The 8,657-nt window shown below is 45.4% G+C and overlaps 1 long non-coding RNA gene across 1 annotated transcript; it reads left to right on the top strand.

The window, feature by feature from the left end:
• Positions 1 to 207: 207 nt before the first annotated feature.
• On the top strand, positions 208 to 3,042 carry LOC119802323. The gene is made up of 4 exons (XR_005283370.1): positions 208 to 719; positions 1,033 to 1,104; positions 2,132 to 2,256; positions 2,938 to 3,042. It is a non-coding gene; the product is annotated as an uncharacterized LOC119802323 (long non-coding RNA).
• Positions 3,043 to 8,657: the final 5,615 nt, after the last annotated feature.

The raw sequence follows: 8,657 nt of genomic DNA, 5'->3' as shown, positions 1-8,657 counted from the left end.
GAGACAGGGCTCTTCCCTGTTTTCCCAACAGTCCCATGAAATGTGATGGGGTTTTGTGATTGAGTTCCAGTCCACAAAGTATGTAGGATCCCCAACCTGGCCTCAAGATGGACACTATATCAAGTACATTCACTGCTGCAGCTCCTTCCTCCGAGGCCACAGGTTCTTCCTCCCAGTCGGAGGGTCTTCCAGGCTGTACCCAGAGCCTTCACCCACAGAAGAGACACTCGCTAGATCTGGTTTGCTCTGGTCACTTCTGTCGTCCTGTTCTTGCTGTGTGGTCACCGTGGTAGCAGAGCTCAGCACCCTCCATTACCTGAGGAGAGGGAGAGGTTCATTTTGGGCAGGATGGCCACAGCACAAAGAAGCACACTGCAATTGCTTTGTTGTAGATGTGTGGTGTACACAGGCATACATGTGTGTGCTCATGTGAAGGCTAGAGGCTAACATCAACTGTCTTCTCGTTACTGCGTCCTACAAGGTGTCTCACTGAACCTAGCGTTCACTGTTTCAGCCAGGTTTGTTGGTTGGCCAAGCCAAGGACTTGATCTGTCTTTGGCCTCCAGCACTAAGACCCCTACACACCCAGCTTTCATGTGGTTGCCAAGAACCCTAACTTATGCCCTCAGGCTTGCACAAGTAACAGTTCATCTGCTGAGCCATCTCCCTAAAGATAGCATTCAAGATTCACTACTTGAAAGGCTGAAGAAGGTTCCCATGTGAGTTCTCTGAGTTCACGTCTTTCATCATAAGCAAGGGCAGTGCTGGTGAGAATTGCCTTGTCGGCCTTCCACTCTAGAGAAGGATATGGTTTGGGATCTTAGATGATGGACATTTTAGGACACCCACTGTAGCCGCCTCCTTGCACACCGAGGGGAGTTCTTTCCTGATGCTGTTAGTCTCCTACATCCCATAGGAGTAATCAGGACTTAGTTTTTGATGCTTTGTGCCTCATCCCTTGGTAAAGGATGCTCAGAGACAGGTGCTTAGAGGGTGAGATCCACCTGTTCATCTCATGTTGTTTTCACTCAGGAAAATGTGATGAATTGAATGGCTGAGGAGGCAGAAGCAACCTTCAAGGCCTATGAGGCCAAGATGAGAAAGGTGTGTAACTTGTCTGGTTTGGGTTCTTTTTCCCCATCCCCTTTATTTTACTTCATTTGTGTTATTTTTTTCTTTTTTTAAAAAATATTTATTTATTATGTATACAATATTCTGTCTGTGTATATGCCTGCAGGCCAGAAGAGAGGGCACCAGACCCCATTACAGATGGTTGTGAGCCACCATGTGGTTGCTGGGAATTGAACTCAGGACCTTTGGAAGAGCAGGCAATGCTCTTAACCTCTGAGCTATCTCTCCAGCCCCATTTGTGTTATTTTTGAGATTGAGTACTGTATCCAAGGTTGACCTGGAAGTCACTGTGTCCCAGGCTAACACCAAACTCGAGTGTTCCTACTTCACCCTTAGGATTGGGAGGATTTCAGGTGGGAACCAGCACAGCCAGCTTTGTTTCCCTTTGTGTTGCTGTAATGTCTCCTTTTTGTGCAAGACACTTCGTACATTGTGATTTAACTTCACGGATTTCAGAGTATTGATGCACTGGCTTTCATACCTGGGGCAAGACTGAGGGAAGGACAGTAGCCCTCCTCTTTCCCTCCCTGCACACAGTGGTGTCCAGAGCAGAAGCGTGCATGGCCTTCACGCCTTCCTTCCTCATCCAGTGTGTGGTCCTTGCTGTCCCTGCTGCAGTGCTACCGTTTTCATCCGACTTCTTTCCTACGGGGCTGCTGCCTGGGGAATCGATCTGGGCAGAGGCATTAATAAGGGTGGGGCTCCAAAGGCTGGGCAGGGGGGAAGCTTGCTGGGGTGTTCGCAGGAAGTGGCTTTCTGCCTAAAGATAGAGCAGAGGGGTGAAGTAGCCTGCCTGTTCTCAGAGCAGACCTTCAGCTAAATCTTGTGCAGCTTTTTAGCTTCAAGGCAGAGTAGCTTGGTCTACGGCTATTTATTGCTCGCACATTTCTGAGGTTTATACCTGGGGAGAAAAAAAAAAAGCTGCCTACACTCCCTATGGCAAACCTTAGCCTGGAGAGATAACACAAACTTGCTTAGACCATTTCCCTATGAATCGTAGGCTTACCACCTGAAAAATTGGACACTCGTCAGAATTTATTCGGAACTTGGTCTAAAAAGGAAGACTACTAATTATCTCTGTGGAGAAATTGGCTGTGAAGGCACAGAGCAGTGACACTGGATGGGGTAAGTGCTAGACCGTGGTGCCATGAGGCCAGCGTGTGTCGTAGGGTGCAGTGAGCAGAGGGACGCTGGACCAGCAATGAACCTAAGCAACAAGGAGTACTGGGCACAGGAAGGCCTTGGAGAAAGGGCATGGGACACTGCCCTTTCTGGGGAGGCACACATGGTGTAGACAAGCACACAGAAATAGGGAAGGGTGGATCACAGAACCAGGTGAACCCAGAGGCGGGACTGCCTGGATATTGCACAAGGGCCAAAGGAGCCAACATCTTCCTAGAGAGACCCCTGTGAGAAACAAGGAGTGGGTGGGGAGTGAGCAAGAACCACAGTGGGGGTTAGGGAGAAGGCTCAGCAGGTGAAGTGTTACTTGGGCAAGCCTGAGGGCATAAGTTTGGGTTCTTGGCAACCACATGAAAGCTGGGTGTGTAGGGGTCTTAGTGCTAGGGCCAAAGACAGATGAATTCCTCGGCTTTACCACCCAACCAACCTGGCTGAAACAGTGAACACTAGGTTCAGTGAGACCCCTTGTAGGACACAGTATCAAGAAGATTCTTGATGTTAGACTCTGGTTTGCCCATGAGCCCATACATGTTGCATGTGTACATCACACATTTCCACCACAAAGCAATTGCAGTGTGCTTCTTGGTGCTATGGCCATCCTGCCCAAAATGAACCTCTCCTCAGGAAATGGAGCATGCTCTGAGCTCTGCTGCCGTGCTGACAGCACATCAGGAACAGGATGACAGAAGTGACGAAAGCAGGTTGGATTCAGCGAGTGCCTCTCCTGACGGCGGGCGAAGGCTCTGGTTTCAGCCTGGAGGACCCACCGACCGCGAGGAAGGAGCCGCAGCAGTGAATGTACATGATAGTGTCCATCTTGAGGCCAGGTTGGGGATCCTACATACTTTGTGTGGACTGGAACCCAATCACACAATACTCATCACATTTCATGGGACTGCTGTGAAAACAGGGAAGAACCCTGTCTCGGCTTGGTCAGTTCCCCCCTGCATCAGAATGCTGCAGTCAGTCCTGTTAGCTTTTGTTGTTGTTCTTGTTTTTGTTTGTTTCCAGACAGGATTTCTCTGTGAAATATTCCTGGATTGACCAGAAATTTACTTTGTAGACCAGGACAGCCTTGAAATCACAGTCCACCTACCTCTGCCTTCCAAGTTATCTTAATAAAGGTGTGTACCACTACTGCCTGGCTAATCTTGACCTTTTTACATGCTCAGAAATTAGCACAGTGCATAGCAAAGAGCATGTGCTCAGATAGTGTCTTGTTATAAATTAGTGCACCAATAGTCAGGAACTCCTTCCAAGAAGTATTGTCTGGGACTGAAGAGTAAAGGGCACCCGAGTTCAGCTCCGAGCATTCATATAAGGTGGCTCACAAGTGCCGAACTCTCCAGTTCCAGAAGATTCAAAACCCTCTTCTGAGTTCCGTGGGCACCTCCACTCACAAGCACATCCCTCACCCCCACATGCATAATTAAAAATAAATATTAAAAAAACTATGGTACTGAAGAGATGGACCTAACTGGCTACTCTTCCAGAGGACCAGGTTTTGAATCCCAGCACACACAAGTTGTTTCCAAACTTCCTTTTGCCCCAGTTCCAGGGAATCTAGGCACTTTTCTGGCCTCATTGTGCACTTACTTACATGCAGGCAAAACACCCAAACACATAAAATTTGAAAAACAACTTTGTCAATCTTGGGTCATGGAAAGACAAACAGGCCGAAGCAGAAAAGACACATATGAACTAGCACACGCAGGCTTACAGCACAAAGGCAGAGAGCCAGACAAGGAGGAAGTCACAGAAAACTAAGCAGCCTGGAAAGTCTAGGATACAGGTCCAAGGACGACGACCAAAAAAAACAACAACAACAACAAAAAAAACAACCAAAAAACTGCCGAGTCAGCAGTTTGAAGCATTATCAGACTGAAAGAGTCTTGCCTGTCGTGGGTCCTTTCTCTTTAAGGAAATACAAAGATGAAAATAAGTATTTTCTCAAACATTCAAAACCAGTACCTTCAGAGCAGAGTTTGAAGTCACCTCTACAACATAAACTTCAAAAGATTCCCCCTGCCCAGGAGCAAAATGAAGAGTTTTCCATACATTCTAAAAACACTGGGAGTTTAGCCCTAATCCGTAAATCTAAGTAAAACCATTCAACCACAAAATCTTTTTCAGTTCAGCATTTTTTGGTTGGTTGGTTATTTAAATTTCAAGTTTATGTTGAATAATGGAAGAATGTTTAAACAGCTTTATGGTCTTGTTATAGGTTGAATGTCTTCTTTTGAAACAGGGTCTCTCTTTAGCCTTGGCTGTCCTGGAGCTGGCTTGTAAAGCAGGCTGGCCTCAAACTCAGAGAACTGCCTGTCTCTGTCTCCCAAGTTCTGGAATAATACCTTATTAGCCATTTCAAATGTAAAACTATTTGTTAGCTTTCTATTACTGTTACAAAATTGGAGACAAATTGAATGGTTTGTAATGACCAGAAAAGTTTACTTTGGCTCAGTGTTCCAAAGAGTTCCATTGAACTGTTGGCCTCTTTGCTTTGGGACCTGTGAGGCCAAACATCAGGAGGGAGGATGTGGTTGAACAAACCTTATTTGGCCAGAAAGCAGAGAGAGAAGGGGCCAGAAACCCCAACTTTACTTTGAGAACGTGTGCCTAATGACCCGACTTCCTGAGACTGTAACCCATCTTCTAACAATTCCATCATTTATCTGTTTTAGAGGCTAGGGGCCATGCTTCATGCCTTTGAAGTATATATAATATTCAAACTATAGCCAGGCAGTGGTGTCTCATGCCTTTGATTCCAGAACTTGGGAGACAGAGACAGGCAGCTCTCTGTGAGTTTGAGGCCAGCCTGCTTTACAAGCAAGCTCCAGGACAGCCAAGGCTAAAGAGAGACCCTGTTTCAAAAGAAGACATTCAACCTATATAACAAGACCATAAAACTGTTTAAACATTCTTCCATTATTCAACATAAACTTGAGATTTAAATAACAAACCAAACAAAAAATAATGCTGAACTGAAAATATTGTGGTTAAATGGTTTTTTGTTTGAGACAAGGTCTTTTTTTATTTCATATTTATTGAGATCTACATTTTTCTCTGCTCCCCTCCCTGCCTCTCCCCTCTCCCCTTCAATCCTCCCCCAAGGTTCCCATAGTAGATCTTGTCCTTTTCTACTTTCTACTTCCCGTGTAGATTATATCTTTGTCTCTCTTAGTGTCTGCATTGTCTATTTCCCATGGCTGGGTTTGCTCCTGGCTTCTGCTCCCGGTGGAGCTTGTTTCCTCCTGCCCTCTCTATTCTAGTAAATGTTAACTGAGTGACTCAAAACTTCCAGTCACCTTGGTCATTTGTGGTGAAGGCGGTTAGCAGTCAGTAACCTCTCCTTCCAGCCCTCTATCAGGAATGGACTTTTTCCTCCTCTGAACTTCAAGTTGAAGGCAGCAGAGGGCGCCTGGCCACCTACATCCAAGAGTCTAAATGTGACATTACATTTAAGACAAGCTATTAAATTTTCAAAAGAAAGAATTTTTCTAAAATAGGACTTGGTACTTAATATTTCCACTATTTTAGGATTCTGATCTCACTTTAGCTGTTCTATTTCATTTCCTCCTCGGTACTGAAAATTTCCACCTCTTGTGAATCACTGTGACATGTATTACCAGAGCTCTCCATTTTAGCTCTGAGAGTCTTTCAGATAATAAGAGCATTAAGCCTGGCTGCTTCCAGATCTCTCTAAATCTTCCACAGGGAATACATGCTCCCTTCTACAGGCCTGAAGAAGGAGCGTTGTCCTATACTGTGTACTGATGTGATGTCCTCTGTACTGCTACTTGGAAGTTACCTAATATTATAAAAGCCAGGGAGGATTAGGAATGTGTTTAAGGAGACAACAGAAGGGGACATAATATTCCCCCAGGCATTGCTTTCTCTGTCTGATCAGGTAACTGTTTTCTGTTTTGTTTTTCCTCCCACTGCCATCACACAGGATCTGCAAGCAATGCTGGAGACCATGAGCGCCTTCCTCTGGTTCCACCTCTTTTTTTTTCCCTCACATTTGTTGTAGAACTCTGTCCTCCAGGCACGCTATTCCCATCTCGGCACTCAGGAGGCAGAGGCAAGTGGATCTCTTGAGTTTGTTAGTCTGGTCTACAGAGTGAGTTCCTGGACAGCCAGAGCTACACAGAGAAACCCTGTCTCAAAAAACAAGCAAACGAGTAACAATTACCCCCCCCCCCCCAAAAAAAACCCTGGTCCTGGTAATGAAAATTTCAACCTCTCGTGAATCGCTGTGACCCGTATCACCCAAGAGCTTTCCAACTTAGCGTGGAGATTCTTCCAGACCATAAAAGCATCAATTCCTGCCTCTTTCAGATCCCTCTAAATCTTCCACAGGGAATATGCTCTCCCTTTCACAGGTCTGAAGAGGGAGCAAACACACCATCCTGATTGGCTTTTCCTTGGGGCACAATGAGGTGCGGCTGTTGGGGTTGCAGTCCTAGGACAGCACTGCAGACAGGTTCTAGTCCAGAAGAGCTTTCTGAGGATAACAATCTCAACTTCAGCCTTGAAAAAATATGGAACATTCCCTTTCTTTGTGGTTTATGCTTCTGTTTGTAAAGCATTGTGTCCACATTGTGTGATTGGTTGTATTAAGTTTCCCCAAAGGAACATTAGGGGTACACTCTTCACCAAGAGAGTTGGGATGACAGTTGACAATGACATTTCCTTGAGGAAACCCTTGAATGGTACTCATCAAGAACTTAGTAGATTGTGACATTGTCCAGAGAAGACATTAGGTAATTCCTTACTCCCTCTTGCTACTTTGGGAGAATCCCCCCTCCCCTGCCTCCTTCTTCTCTTCCCTGTTCCAGATCACAAATGGATTGTACTTTTAGAAACCAAAATCTTGTGTTTTGGGTTTTAAGCCTTAGCCTTTAATGGCTGAGTCGTCTCTTTAGCCAGGATGGCACTTTTGGGAATGGTGACTGTTACAGTCATGGCTGGGTGGCTTGATCTATGGTTTCTCCATCCTATAATCATTCCAAAGAAAATCCACATGGCATGTATATTTGTGAGGTTGGGTTTATTAAGAGGGGGCTTTAATTCCTGTTACTATTGGTGATTATTTTCCCTCCTATATATGGAGGTGGGGAAGGGTTGGGGTAAACCAAAAATATATATTTAGGTCATGTTAAATAAAATGGCTGGGGAAAGCAGAAAGATTTTAGGAATTGCAGTACATCCTTACTCCATGGTTAAGAGTTCTCTCTTCCAGGATAGAAATGGGAGTGGAGCTCTTTGCTGTGCCTGAGCTCCCCTTTCCCATTCCTGGGGCATCATGGAATCATCTGCATCATGACCTCTCCATCCCTAGTACTCACTGGCATCTGGATATCTTGATAATTGCCTGTATGTTACAAGGTATATTTCATTTGCTGAATGTTAATAAACTTCTGGGTTCATGAATGACCTCCATGAATATATATATATATATGAAAAAATATGGAACGCTTCACGAATTTGCATGCCGTCCTTTCTTGGAGCCATGATAATCCCTGCATTGCTCCAATTCTAGTGTATCTGCTGCCAAAATGAACGCATTTCTTTTATCTTTTGACGTCCTATTTGGGGTAAAAAGGTGTTTCTGGGAATCTCTCGGGAAAAATCACACAGTGCCATTGTTTTTTTTTTTTTTCCAAAAGCATTTTTTCTTCTTAAGAACTAGGTTTACAGAAAAATCTTGAGTTGGGAGCTCATGCTTCCTCAGAGTTTCAGTGATTAGTGTTGCCAGATTCAAGCCAGTTTCTTTAAAGGCCGTGCTTTGGCGGTGTTCCCATGAAGAAGGAAGTTCATTTGTATTCCCTCTGCCTGATGTTTTGCTTGCCCTTGTCCTTAATTTGCCCCATTCCTTGAGTACAGCCCAAAGATGATACCCTCTAGGCAATGAGCATTTCCATTCTGCCTTTTCAAACCGCAGGATCTGTCTTCCACTCTGCCATTGGAGTCAAATTCTGGAGCATAGTTTCCTACCACATATTTGTCATACTATAAATTGAGCACCGTTGGGAGGATAGATTGACCTCATCAGCCCCGGCTTCCCCATGGAGCGGAGCCACGCCTGCAGGAGGTCAAGGGTTGTTCTCTTGCTCAGGGCAGTGCCTCGAGAGCCTGACAACGACTGGCACATTTACATGGGGTAAGGTATGAGGCTGCCTTAACTTGGGTCAGAAATCCCCTAAATGCACGGAAATTTCTCTCGGGATATGAGCTGTCCAGAAGTCCACTTGCTCCAGTCTAGGTGAGAGTCCCCCACTTAGGTAGTGTATCCAGGAGCAGCCGCGTGCTAAAGCGTCCCAAGATGCGCCGGGAAGGCGGAC

Source organism: Arvicola amphibius, chromosome 15, assembly GCF_903992535.2.
Source record: "Arvicola amphibius chromosome 15, mArvAmp1.2, whole genome shotgun sequence".
NCBI lineage: Eukaryota > Metazoa > Chordata > Mammalia > Rodentia > Cricetidae > Arvicola > Arvicola amphibius.
This window is presented reverse-complemented; position numbering and strand designations above follow the sequence as displayed.